Consider the following 13,467-nt stretch of genomic DNA (forward strand, 5'->3'; position numbering starts at 1 on the left):
TTAATTAGATCCTATTTGTCAATTTTTACTTTTGTTGCCATTGCCTTTGGTGTTTTAGTCACAAAGTCTTTGTCCATGCCTATATCCTAAATGGTATTGCCTAGGTTTTCTTCTATGGTTTTTATGGTTTTAGGTCTTACACTAAGTCTCTAATCCATCTTGAGTTAATTTTTGTATAATATGTAAGGAAGGGGTCCAGTTTCTATTTTCTGCACATGGCTAGCCAGTTTTTCCAACACCATTTATTAAATAAGGAATCCTTTCCCCATTGCTTGTTTTTGTTAGGTTTGTTGAAGATTAGTTGGTTGTGGATGTGTGGTGTTACTTCTGAGGGCTCTGATCTGTATATATATATCTGTTTTTGGTACCAGTACCATGCTGTTTTGGTTATTGTGGCCTTGTAGTATAGTTTGAAGTCAGGTGGTGTGATGCCTTCAGCTTTGTTCTTTTTACTTAGGATTGTCTTTGTTATACAGACTTTTTTTTTTTTTTTTTTGCTTCATATGAAATTTAAAGTAGTTTTTTCAAAGTTCTGAGAAGAAAGTCAATGGTAGTTTGATGGGAATAGCATTGAATCTATAAATTACTTTAGGTAATATGGCCATTTTCACAATATTGATTCTTTCTATTCATGAGCATGGAATGTTTTTCCATCTGTTTGTGTCCTCTCTTATTTCCTTGAAGAGTGGTTTGTAATTCTCCTTGAAGAGGTCCTTCACATCCCTTGAAAGTTGCATTCCTAGGTATTTTATTCTCTTTATAGTCATTTTGAATAGGAGTTCACTCATGATTTGTCTCTCTGCTTGACTCTTATTGGTATATAGGAATGCTTGCGATATTTGTGCATTGATTTTGTGTCCTGAGACTTTACTGAAGTTGCTTATCAGCTTAAAGAATTCGGTGGCTGAAACAATAGGGTTTTCTAAATATACAATTATGTCATCTGCAAACAGAGACAATTTCACTTCCTTTCTTCCTATTTAAATACCCTTCATGTCTTTCTCCTGCCTGATTGTTCTGGCCAGAACTTCCAATACAATGTTCAACAGGAGTGGTGAGAGAGGGCATCCTTGTCTTGTGCTGGTTTTCAAAGAAAATGCTTCCAGCTTTTGCCCATTCAATATGATATTGGCTATGGGTTTGTCATAAATAGCTCTTATTATTTTGAGATATTAAACTTTATATTTAAAGAGCTCCCAGGGGGTGGAGGAGAAGTGAGCTGGGCCTGGGGGCAGCTGCATAGTCTCCAGTATCCCCAGGCCTGGAGGGGGGTTTGTGCATGGCCAGCTGGCTCTGCCCTGCCTCCAGTCCTGAGCAAGCCTCCCTTGGACCAGCCTGATGTGACCAAGCCCAGTGGAGCCTGAACAAGGAGGGATCCATTGCAGAGCTGGAGGGCAGGAGGGACATGACATCATGGAGATTATTTCATCCAAATATCCCTGGTGTGGAGGCAGAAAACCTAGTGTTGACAAGAGGAGTTGATGGCAGTTTTTTGGCAAGGCCTAGCAAAAGTAATCCTGGAGACTTCACACTTTCTACTAGAAGAAATGGAGCTGTCATCCACATAAAGATTCAGAACACTGGTGATTATTATAAACTGTATGGAGGGAAGAAGTTTGTCACTTTAGCTGAGTTGATCCAATATAACATGGGACATCATGGGCAGTTAAAAGAGAAGAATGGAGATGTTATTGAGCATAAATATCCTATGAACTGTGCAGATCCTATCTCTGAAAGGTGATTTTTATGGACACTTCTCTGGGAAAGAGGCAGAGAAACTATTAACTGAAAAAGGAAAGCATGGTAGCTTTCATGTAAAAGAGAGCCAGAGCCACCCTAGAGATTTTGTTCTTTCTGTGCGCACCAGTGAAAACAAAGGGAAAAGTAATGATGGCAAGTCTAAAGTGACCCCATTTCATGATTTGCTGTCAAGAATTGAAATATGACATTGACGGAGGAGAATGGTTTGATTCTTTGACAGATCTTGTGGAACATTGCAAGAAGAATACTATGGTGGAAACATTTTGTACAGTACTACAACTCAAGCAGCCCCTTAATATGACTCATATAAATGCTGTTACAATAGAAAGAGTTTGAGAACTAAGCAAATTAGCTGAGACCACAGATAAAGTCAAACAAGGCTTTTGGGAAGAATTTGAGACACTACAACAACAAGAGTGCACACTTCTCTGCAGCCAAAAAGAGGGTCAAAGGTAAGAAAACAAAAACAAAAATGGATATAAAACACCCTGCCCTTTGATCATACCAGGGTTATCTTAAATGACGGTGATCCCAATGAGTTTGTTTCAGATTATATCAATGCAAATATCATCGTGCCTGAATTTGAAACCAAGTGCAACAATTCAAACACCAAAAAGAGTTACATTACCACACAAGGTTGCCTGCAAAACATGGTAAATGACTTTTGGCAGATGGTGTTCCAAGAAATTTCTGAGTGATTGTCATAACAACAAAAGAAGTGGAGAGAGGATTGAGTAAATGTGTCAAATAATGGCCAGATGAGTATGCTCTTAAAGAATATGGGGTTGACTTCTGCCATTATGGCCAAATAGGAACAGCTCCAGAGTGCAGTTCCCAGTGAGAGCAATGCAGAAGGTGACTAATCTCTGCATTTCCAACTGAGGTACCAGGTTCATCTCAATGGGACTGGTTGGATAGTGGGTGTAGCCCAAGCAGAGCAAATCAAGGCACTGTGGGGCACTGCATCACCTGGCAAATGCAATGGCCCAGAGGACCTCCCCCCACCCAACAGAGGCCATTGGGGAGGTTTCCAGCCACTCTGACACACCGGTTTGGATGCTGCACTTCTCCTGTGGTCTTTCCAGCCCACAGACCAGGAGATTCCCACCGGGCCAACAGGCACTGCGGGTTTCCATTGCAAATCTGGGCAGCTGATTCAGCTGGTGCCACAGGTTTCCAGCACAAATCTGAGTGGCCCTTTGGGTTGGTGAGTGGAACACTTATGAGACAGAGCTACACATACCGCTGAGAGAAAGGGGGCTGAAGGTGATGAGCCAGGTGTTCTGGCTCAGTGGGTCCCACCCCCAAAGATACCAGCAAACTGAATCCCACTGGCTTGGGATTTTGGTAGCCAGCACAGCACTTGAGCTCAACCTGGGATGTTCGAGCTTGGTGGGGGGATGGGCATCTGCCATTATTGAGGCAGTCTGCCATTATCGAGACACTCTGCCATTATCAAGGCAGTCCATCAATACTGAGGCAGTTCTAACCTTACCTGTGTAAACAAAAGCACAAGAAAGTTTACACAGAAGCTGGGTGGAGCCTGTGGCACCTTAGCAATGCCTCTGCAGGCAGACTGTGACTAGACTTCCTCCTTGCTAGATAGTGCATCTCTGAAAAAATTAAGCACCCCATCAGGGACTTATAAACAAAGCCCAAATTTCCTGGTACAGAGCACCTGGGAAAAGGGGCAGTTGTCAGTTCCACTGAAGCAGATTTAAACGTCCCTGCCCAGCAGCCCTGAAGGGACCAACGAAGCTTCCAACAAAGCACTTGAGCTCTGATAAGGGACAGATTGCCTCCTCAATTGGTTCCCTGACCCCCATATATCCAAAGAGACACCTCATACAGGAGAGCTCTGGCAAACTTCTGGTAGATACCTTTCTGAGATGAAGCTACCAAAGGCAGGAACAGGCAGCAATCCTTGCTGTTCTTCAGCACCCACAGGTGATTCCCAGGCAAGCAGGGTCTGGAGTGGACCTCCAGCAATCCTGCAGCACAGGGGCCTGCCTGACTGTTAGAAAGAAAACTAAAAAACAAAAAGAAATAGCTTTAACATCATCAGAAAGGACATCCACTCAGGGATACCATTCTAAAGTCACCAACTTCAAAGACCAAAGGTAGACAAATCCACAAATATGGGAAGAAACGAGCATAAAAATATGCAATCACTAAAAACCAGAAAGCCTCTCATTCTCCAAGGGATCACAACTCCTCACCAGCAAGGCAGCAAGACAGGATAGAGAATGAGTTTGATGAATTGACAGAAGCAGGCTTCAGAAGGTGAATAATAACAAACTTCTGTGAGCTAAAGGAACATGTTCTAATATAATGCAAAGAAACTAAGAACCTTGAAAAAAGGTTAGACAAAATGCTAACTATAATAACCAGCTTAGAGAAGAACATAAACAACTTGATGGAGCTGAACAAGCACAAAAACTTCGTGAAGCATACATAAGTTTCAATAGTCAAATCAATCAAGCAAAGAAAGGATATTAGAGATTGAAGATCAACTCAATGAAATAAAATGAGAAGGCAAGATTAGAGAAAAAGAGTGAAAAGAAATAAACAAAGCCTATTAGAAATATGGGATTATGTGAAAAGACCTAATCTATATTTGATGGGTGTATCTGAATGCGATGGGGAGAATGAATTCAAGTTGAAAAACACTCTTCAGGATATTCTCCAACAGAACTTCCTCAACCTGGCAATGCAGAACATTCATATCCAGGAAATACAGAAAACACAACAAAGCATTCCTCAAGAAGAGCAACCCCAAGGCACACAATCATCAGATTCACCAGGGTTGAAATGAAGGAAAAAATGCTAAGGGCAGCCATAAAGATCAGGTGGCCCACGAAGGGAAGCCCTTCAGACTCACAGCAGATCTCCCTGCAGAAACCCTACAAGTCAAAAGAGAGTGGGGGCTAATATTTAACATCCTTAAAGAAAAGAACTTTCAACCCAGAATTTCATATCCATTCATAGCCAAACTAAGCTTCATAAGTGAAGGAGAAACAAAATCCTTTATGTACAAGAAATTGCTGAGAGATTTAATTACCACCAGGCCTGCCTTACAAGACTCCAGAAGGAAGCACTAAACATGGAAAGGAACAACCAGTACCAGCCATGCAAAACTGTACCAAATGTTAAAGACCATCGACACAATGAAGAAACTGCATAAACCAACAGGCAAAACAACCAGTTAGTATCAAAATGGCAGGAGCAAATTTACACATAACAATATTAACCTTAAATGTAAATGGGCTAAATGTCCCAATTAAAAGACACAGACTGGTAAATTGGAGAATGAGTCAAGACCAATTGGTATGCTGTATTCAGAAGACCCATCTCACATGCAAAGACACACAAACACTCAAAATAAAGGGAAGGAGGAAGATTTACCAAGCAAATGCAGAGCAAAAAAAAAAAGCAGGGATTACAATCCTAGTCTCTGATAAGATGGACTTTAAACAAACAAAGATCAAAAGAGACAAAGAAGGACATTACATAATGGTAAAGGGATCAATGCAACAAGAAGAGCTAACTACCTTAAACATATATGCACCCAACACAAGAACGCTCAGATACATAAAGCAAGCCCTTAATGACACAGAGACTTGGACTCCCACACCATTGTAGGGGGTGACTTTAAAACTCCACCATCAATATTAGACATATTGACAAGACAGAAAATTAACAATGATATTCAGGACTTGAACTCAGATCTGGAACAAGCTGATCTAACAGACATCTACAGAACTTTCCACTGCAAATCCGCACAATATACATTCTTCTCAGCACCACATCACATTTACTCTAAAATTGACCACATAAATGGAAGTAAATCACTCCTCAGCAAACACAAAAGAACAGAAATCATAACAACCAGTCTCTCAGACCACAGTGCAATTGAATTAGAACTCAGGATTAAGAAACTCACTCAAAACTTCACAACTACATGGAAACTGAAAAACTTGCTCCTGAGTGAATACTGGATAAATAATGAAACGAAGGCAGAAATAAAGATGTTCTTCAAAACCAATGAGAATGAAGACACAATGTACCAGAATCTCTGGGACACATTTAAAGCAGTGTCTAGAGGGAAATTTATAGCAATAAATGCCCACATGAGAAGTGAGGAGAGATCTCAAATTGACACCCTATCATCACAATTAAAAGAACTAGAAAAGGAAGAGCAAATTCAAAAGCTAGCAGAAGACAAGAAATAACTAAGATCAGCACAGAACTGAAGGAGATAGAGACAAACACACTACAGAAAAATCAATGAATCCAGGAAGTGGTTTTTTGAAAAGATCAACAAAAGGAACAGACGACTAACCAGACTAATAAAAAAGAAAAGAGAAAAGATTCAAATAGAGGCAATAAAAAATGATAAAGGAGATATCACTACTGGTGCCACAAAAATACAAACTACCATCAGAGATTACTACAAACAACTCTATGCACATAAACAGGTATAACTAGAAAAAATGGATAAATTCCTAGACACTTACACAATCCCAAGACTAAACCAGGAAGAAGTTGAATCTCTAAATAGACCAATAACAAGGTCTGAAGTTGAGGCAGCAATTAATAGCCTACCAATCAAAAAAAGTCCAGGTCCACACGGTTTTACAGCCGAATTTTACCAGACATACCAAGAGGAGCTGGTACCATTCCTTCTGAAACTCTTCCAAACAATACAAAAAAAGGGAATCCTGCCTAACTCATTTTATGAGACCAACATTATCCTGATACCAAAGCCCGGCAGAGACACAACTAAAAAAGAAAATTTCTGGCCAATGTCCATGAAGAACATCGGTGCAAAAATCTTCAACAAAATACAGGCAAACCATATGCAACAGGACATCAAAAAGCTTATCCATTATGATCGAGTAGACTTCATCCCAGGGATGCAAGGCTGGCTCAACATACACAAATCTATAAATGTAATCCATCACATAAACAAAACTAAAGGCAAAAAATGCATGACTATCTCAACAGATTCACAGAAGGCCTTCGAAAAAATTCAACAGCGTTTTATGCTAAAAACTCTCAATAAATTAGGTATTGATCGAATATATCTCAAAATAGTAAAGGCTATTTATGACAAACCCACAGCCAATATCATACAGAATGGGCAAAAACTGGAGGCATTCCCTTTGAAATCTGCCACTAGACAAGGATGGCCTCTCTCACCACTCCTATTCAATATAGTATTGGAAGTTCTAGCCAGAGCAATCAGGCAAGTAAAACAAATAAAGTGTCTTCAATTAGGAAAGGAGAAAATCAAATAGTCTCTATTTGCAGATGATATGACTGTATATTTAAAAGACCCCATCGTCTCTGCCCAAAATCTCCTGAAACTGATAAGCAACTTCAGCAAAGTCTTAGGATACAAAATCAATGTGCAGAAATCACAAGCATTCCTATACACCAATAACAGATTTAAACAGAGCCAAATCAAGAATGAATTGCCATTCACAATTGCTACAAAGAGAATAAAATACCTGCGAATACAACTCACAAAGGATGTAAAGGACCTCTTCAAGGAGAACTACAAACCACTGCTCAAGGAAATAAGAGAGGACACAAACAGATGGAAAAACATTCCATGCTCACGGTTAGGAAGAATGAATATTGTGAAAATGGCCATACTGCCCAAAGTAATTTATAGGCTTAATACTATCCCCATCAAGCTACCTATGACCCTCTTCACAGAACTGAAAATACCACCTTAAACTTCATATGGAACCAAAAGAGAGCCTGCATAGCCACGTCAATTCTAAGCAAAAAGAACAAAGCTGGAGGCATCACACTGCCTGACTTCAAACTATACCACAAGGCTACAGTAATCAAAACAGCATGGTACTGGTACCAAAACAGAGATATAGACCAATGGAACAGAACAGAGGCCTCAGAGGCAACACCACACATCTACAACCATCCGATCTTTAACAAACATGACAAAAACAAGCAATGGGGAGAGGATTCCCTGTTTAATAAATGCTGTTGGGAAAATTTGCATGTGCAGAAAGCAGAAGCTGGACCCATTCCTGACACTTTACATTAAAATTAACTCCAGATGGATTAAAGACTTAAACATAAGACCTAACACCATAAAAGCCCTAGAAGAAAACTTAGAAAAACCATTCAGGACATAGGCATAGGCAAGGACTTCATGACTAAAACACCAAAAGCAATGGCAACAAAAGCCAAAAGTGACAAATGGGATCTAATTAAACTCCAGAGCTTCTGTACAGCAAAAGAAATAATCATTAGAGGGAACTAGCAACCAACAGAATGGGAAAAATTCTTTGAAATCTACCCATCTGAAAAAGGACTTATATCCAGAATCTACAAAGAACTTAAACAGGTTTACAAGAAAAAAACAAACAAGCCCATTCAAAAGTGGTCGAAGTATATGAACAGACACTTTTCAAAAGAAGACATATATGACGCCAACAAACATGAAAAAATGCTCATCATCACTGGTCATTAGAGAAATGCAAATCAAAACTACATTGAGATACCATCTCACGCCAGTTAGAATGGTGATCATTTAAAAATCTCGAGACAACAGATGCTGGAGAGGATGTGGAGAAATAGGAACATTTTTACACTGTTGGTGGGAGTGTAAATTAGTTCAACCATTGTGGAAGACAATGTGGCAATGCCTCAAGAATCTGAAACTAGAAATACCATTTGACCCAGCAATCCCATTACTAGGTATATATCCAAAGGATTATAAATCATTCTATTATAAAGGCACATGTACATGTATGTTTATTTCAGCACTATTTACAACAGCAAAGACTTGGAATCAACCCAAATGCCCATCAATGATAGACTGGCAGGGAAAATGTGGTACACATACAGCATGGAATACTATGCAGCCATAAAAAATGATGAATTCATGTCCTTTGTAGGGACATGGATGAATCTGGAAACCATCATTCTCAGGAAGCCAACACAAGAAGAGAAAATCAAACACCACATGTTCTCACTCATAGGTGGGTGTTGAACAATGAGAACACATGGACACAGGGAGGGGAGCATCACACACTGTGGTCTGTTGGGGGGGACTAGCAGAGTGACAGTGGGGGGTAGTGAGTTGGAGAGGGATAACATGGGAGAAATGCCAGATATAGGTGATGGGGATGAAGGCAGCAAACCATATTGCTGGGTATGTACTTATGCAATAATCCTGCATGTTCTTCACATGTACCCCAGAACCTAAAGTGCAATAAAAAATATATATATATTAAAACAAAACAACAAAAGAAAAACGATGAGTTAGTGTCCTTTGCAGGGACATGGATGAAGCTTGAAATCATCATTCTGAGCAAACTAACACAAGAACAGAAAAACAAACACCACATTTTCTCACTCATAAGCAGGTGTTGAACAATGAGAACACATGGACACAGGGAGGGGAATATCACACACTTGGTTCTGTTGGGGTGTGGGCAATGATAACATTAGGAGAAATATCTAATGTAGGTGACAGGGAGATGGAGGCAGCAAACCACCATGGCAGGTATATACCTATGTAAAAATCCTGCAAGATCTGTACGTGTATCCCAGAACTTATAGTATAATAATAAAAAAGAATGTGGGGTCATGCATGTTAGGAATGTTAAAGAACACACTACTCATGACTGTATGCTAAGAGAACTTAAACTTTCAAAGGTTGGACAAGATAATATGGAAAAATCGTCTGGCAATACCACTTTTGGACCTGGCTGGATCATAGAGTGCCCAGAGACTCCAAGGGCATCCTGGACTTCCTGGAGAAGGTGCACCATAAGCAGGAGAGCATCATGGATGCAGGGCCAGTCATGAAGCACTGCTGTACTGGAATTAATTGGACAGGAATGTTCATTGTGATTGATATTCTTATTGACATCATCAGAGAGAAAAGTGTTGACTGTGATATTGATGTTCCCAAAACCATCCAGATGATGCAGTCTCAGAGATCAGGAATGGTCCAGACAGGAGCACAGTACAAATTTAGCTAGATGGGAGTCCAACATTATTTTGAAACACTACAGTGCAGGATTGAAGAAGAGCAGAAAAGCAAGAGGAAAGGGCACGAATATACAAATAATAAATATTCTCTAGCAGACCAGATTAGTAGAGCTCAGAGTCCCCTCCTGCCTTGTACTTCAATGCCACTCTGTGCAGAAATGAGAGGAGACAATGCTAGAGTCTATAAAAATGTGGTCCTGATACAACAGCACAAAAGTTTCAGATGAGAAAATCTGCCAAAATGTGAGCATAGAAATAGATGTGGACTTTCACCCTTTCCCTAAAAAGATCAAGAACAGACATAAGAAAGTTTATGTGAAGACAAAATTTGGATTTTGAAGGCTTGCACTGAGGTTGACTACATTTTGATAGGCAAAATTTGAAACCATTTAAAGACCACTGCGTTTTAATTCAACAATACCTGCTTCCCAATTACTTATTTCCTCAGATAAGAAGAAATCATCTCCACAATGTAGACAATGTTATATTTTATAGAATTTTGTTTTAAATTTAGGATGCAGTTAAATTGTGTGCTATATTTTGCAGATTATGGGGATTCAAATTCTAGTTATAGGCTTTTTTTTTTTCTTTTTTAACCTTAACCAGTTTAATTTTTTTCTCATTGCAGGGGATGATAAAAAGAAATAATTTGAGAAAATTAAGTAACAATATCCTAGTAAAGGGAGAACAGTCTCATTTACCATCATGTATTCAGTAACGGATAACTCATTCTAATGGCTTCTATTTTTGGCTAAATGAAAATTAAGCCAGTGCCTGAGACCGTCAGAAGCTTACATTGGCATTAAAGAGTCAGAAAAAGAATCATGGAATTTATGAATTAAGATAAGAGGTATGGCTTTTTATTTTCAGTCAATGACCAATTACAGTTCAGCTGTTGACTGAGAAGGTTGCAGTGGGTAAACATTTGCCATATCTTCTTTTCATTTGAGTAATTCTCTTGCACTTAGAAAAAAAGGCGTCTATAAATGACCAGTGTTTTTGGTTATCAAATGCTGCTGACATTTACCCCAGAACTTTAGTGGCTTAAAACAACCCCACCCCTAACTGTTCTTCAATCTGTGCTGGGTTCAGCTGGGCTGTTCTTCTGCGAGGCTGCAGGTGACCACTCATGTGGTCAGCAAGTTGGCAGAGAGACTGGGATGGCTGAGCTTCTCTCTCTGCCTGCAGTCCTGAGGCTCTCCTTCTCCATGTAGTCTCCTTCAGTGGCCTGGATGGCAGGGTAGCTAGACCTCTCCCATGCAGCTTAGAGCTCCCAAGAGCTCGAAAGCAGAAATGATCAGGCCTTTTGAAGACTTAAGTCCAGAATTGTCACAGTGTCCCTTCTACTGCCCTCTACTGGTGATAATGATTTTTTTCTAATCAGAAGAGAATTGAAGTATGTCTTCTATTTACTAAACAAGCCACAAGCCCAGCCCAGATTCAAGAAAAGGGTGTTAAGTGGAGGTGGAGTTAATTGGGGACAACTAGTCCAACAAATGGTCACAACAAGTACCATGGAAAACTAAAGATATTAGCAAAAGTAGAAGTTGCTAGTGGCCTTGGGAAGCTGAGGCTGCTTACAGTACCTGGGACAAGCTGAAAGTCAGACTGAGAAATAAAGAGAGGGCCTTCAAGAAGCTTCCTGAATGATTTCTGCCAGCCCTGAGCCTATTTTTGGAACCAGAACTTAGGAAAACTGACCTGGACAGATATATTTAGGGACACAGGCCTTTTGAGAGAAGGACCACACCCAGAAGTGGGAAATATGACACTTTCTTAATGCCACTGGTTTTTAGCCAGGCCACAGTGAGAACACAGCCCTAACAGGCCTCCGGCCAGGTTTAACTAGCTCATTTTTGTTTCAGCCAACTGGCAAGATTTGCTGATGTTCTACCTTATGTGCCTTCTCCAAAGACATCCCTCATAAGCTGAATCATCATTCAGTGCAGATATTTCAATGAAAATATCATTGGTTGACTTTTGTAATAAAATAAAATGCCATGGTGTCTTTGCCATGAAGTTATGGTCTCCTTGGGTTCTTCTGACTTTGACTCCTGAAAGGAAGGCCTAGATCTAGCCCTGGTAATGGTTCCTTTCTGAGGTCTCTCAGTCCCTTGAGACCCTGAGGTAGTTTGGCTGCCATTCTTACAGACAAAAGGTACATGAGTCCCCACCATTGACCCCCAATATTCATTGAACTTTGAGTTGCTTCAGGACACAGGTGTGGCCTGAAGGTATTCTCTTATTAGATAAATGTCATAACTACTGTCTTCCTGTCAAATTTATAAAGAAAATGATTCTAGTTCAGTATTTGCAGCAAGAAGCTTGGATCCTGTTCTTTTTGTTGCATTGTTACATTGACTCATTGTCCATTTTGCTTTCGTTTTGTCTTGACTTGACTTTGGGGATAAAGTCTTTCACAAGCACACAAGAGTTCACATATACAAATGTATCTCCTGTATTAACATCTCTGCCTGTTGCTTAGGATCAGTTGTTTTTAAACTCAGAACGGAAATACTTGATCTTGGCTACCTTTGTTTATTATAAGATACTGATGTCATTTAGATTTCTCTCCACGAGGTCACCAAACTATCATGTTCTTATGTAAACTTAGGCCAAGACCAGAGTTATCATAGTCCCTAGGTTGCTAAGGCTTATCATGTGTTGGTAAAAGATAATCGCAGGTTCTCAGATGAGGTTACTTTACAAGGGACAGAATCAACAGAGAAGCTGGGATAATGGAAAAAGCTTGAGGTGCAGGTTTAAAAAAAAAAAAGTAGTGGAAATGAAAGTTCCAAAGAGGTGGTTTCTGAGGCAGTCAGAGAGCCCCGGGCCAGAGCAGTCAATAATTGGTGAATCAGGTTATTTGGAAAGTTGGTATGACAAACACATGGATGCCATCTACTTCTAGGTTGCTGATAGGTATTAAATATATGCAATATTCCATAGCTTACTGAGGATTATAAAATTATAAGCATAAGATTTTATATTTTGGGGTGAAAGAATTATTGGACACATGGTATTGGGGTTTAAAAAAATTCACAGTCTTAATAGCTTTTAAAAAATAAAAGATGCTTCATGTCTAGTGTGTGGCCCTTCTGAAACCTACAGCCATCTCTCCCACAGAAATCAAGGTCTTTTCAAATGTGTCTAAATGGGGATGAGAAAACATGGGTAGGACTTTCTTGGTGTGTGTGCATTCTTTAAAGAGACCAGTTGCCTTAGGGAAACAGCCAAGAAAATGGTCAAGATTATTTTTAGAGGTTATTCTACTGGGGATTTTAAGAACTAATAACATCTTGAGCTATTTTTAGTTCAGGGGAAAGAGGAAAGGTTTGCAACTGTGAAGTGTTTTGTTGTAGCTTAGTATACATAAGGGAAACGTAGATTGTAGACATAACTACAAAAGCAGTGCAATTTTTGTTTTCTGTATGTTGTTGGGGGGAATCAAGTTTTACATATAGCAAGAACATGGCCTCCATGATGTCAGGATGACTTTGCTAGGAAATGTATTTGCCCTTAATTTTGTTGAAGTCTTTGTTTCTTCTTCTTCTTGAAAAGTAAGTTCCAAAATATAGTTTATTGCATCTTTCAATACTAAAAAATTGTTCCACTTTTACTACAGCCAGTTGACACAAGGCAAAAACTATTAAACAGTTGGTTTTCACGTGT

General features: G+C 39.6%; 1 protein-coding gene and 1 pseudogene across 1 annotated transcript in view; one reads left to right on the forward strand and one right to left on the reverse strand.

The window, feature by feature from the left end:
* Positions 1–13,467, reverse strand: part of LOC116528426 (cytochrome P450 2C19) — an 87,776-nt gene that overhangs the window by 59,851 nt on the left and 14,458 nt on the right. The gene's annotated exons all lie outside the window — the stretch shown is intronic.
* On the forward strand, positions 1,123–10,105 carry LOC116528431 (annotated as a pseudogene).

Source organism: Sapajus apella, unplaced genomic scaffold, assembly GCF_009761245.1.
Source record: "Sapajus apella isolate SASKATOON/1434 unplaced genomic scaffold, GSC_monkey_1.0 scaffold58, whole genome shotgun sequence".
Taxonomy (NCBI): Eukaryota; Metazoa; Chordata; class Mammalia; order Primates; family Cebidae; genus Sapajus; species Sapajus apella.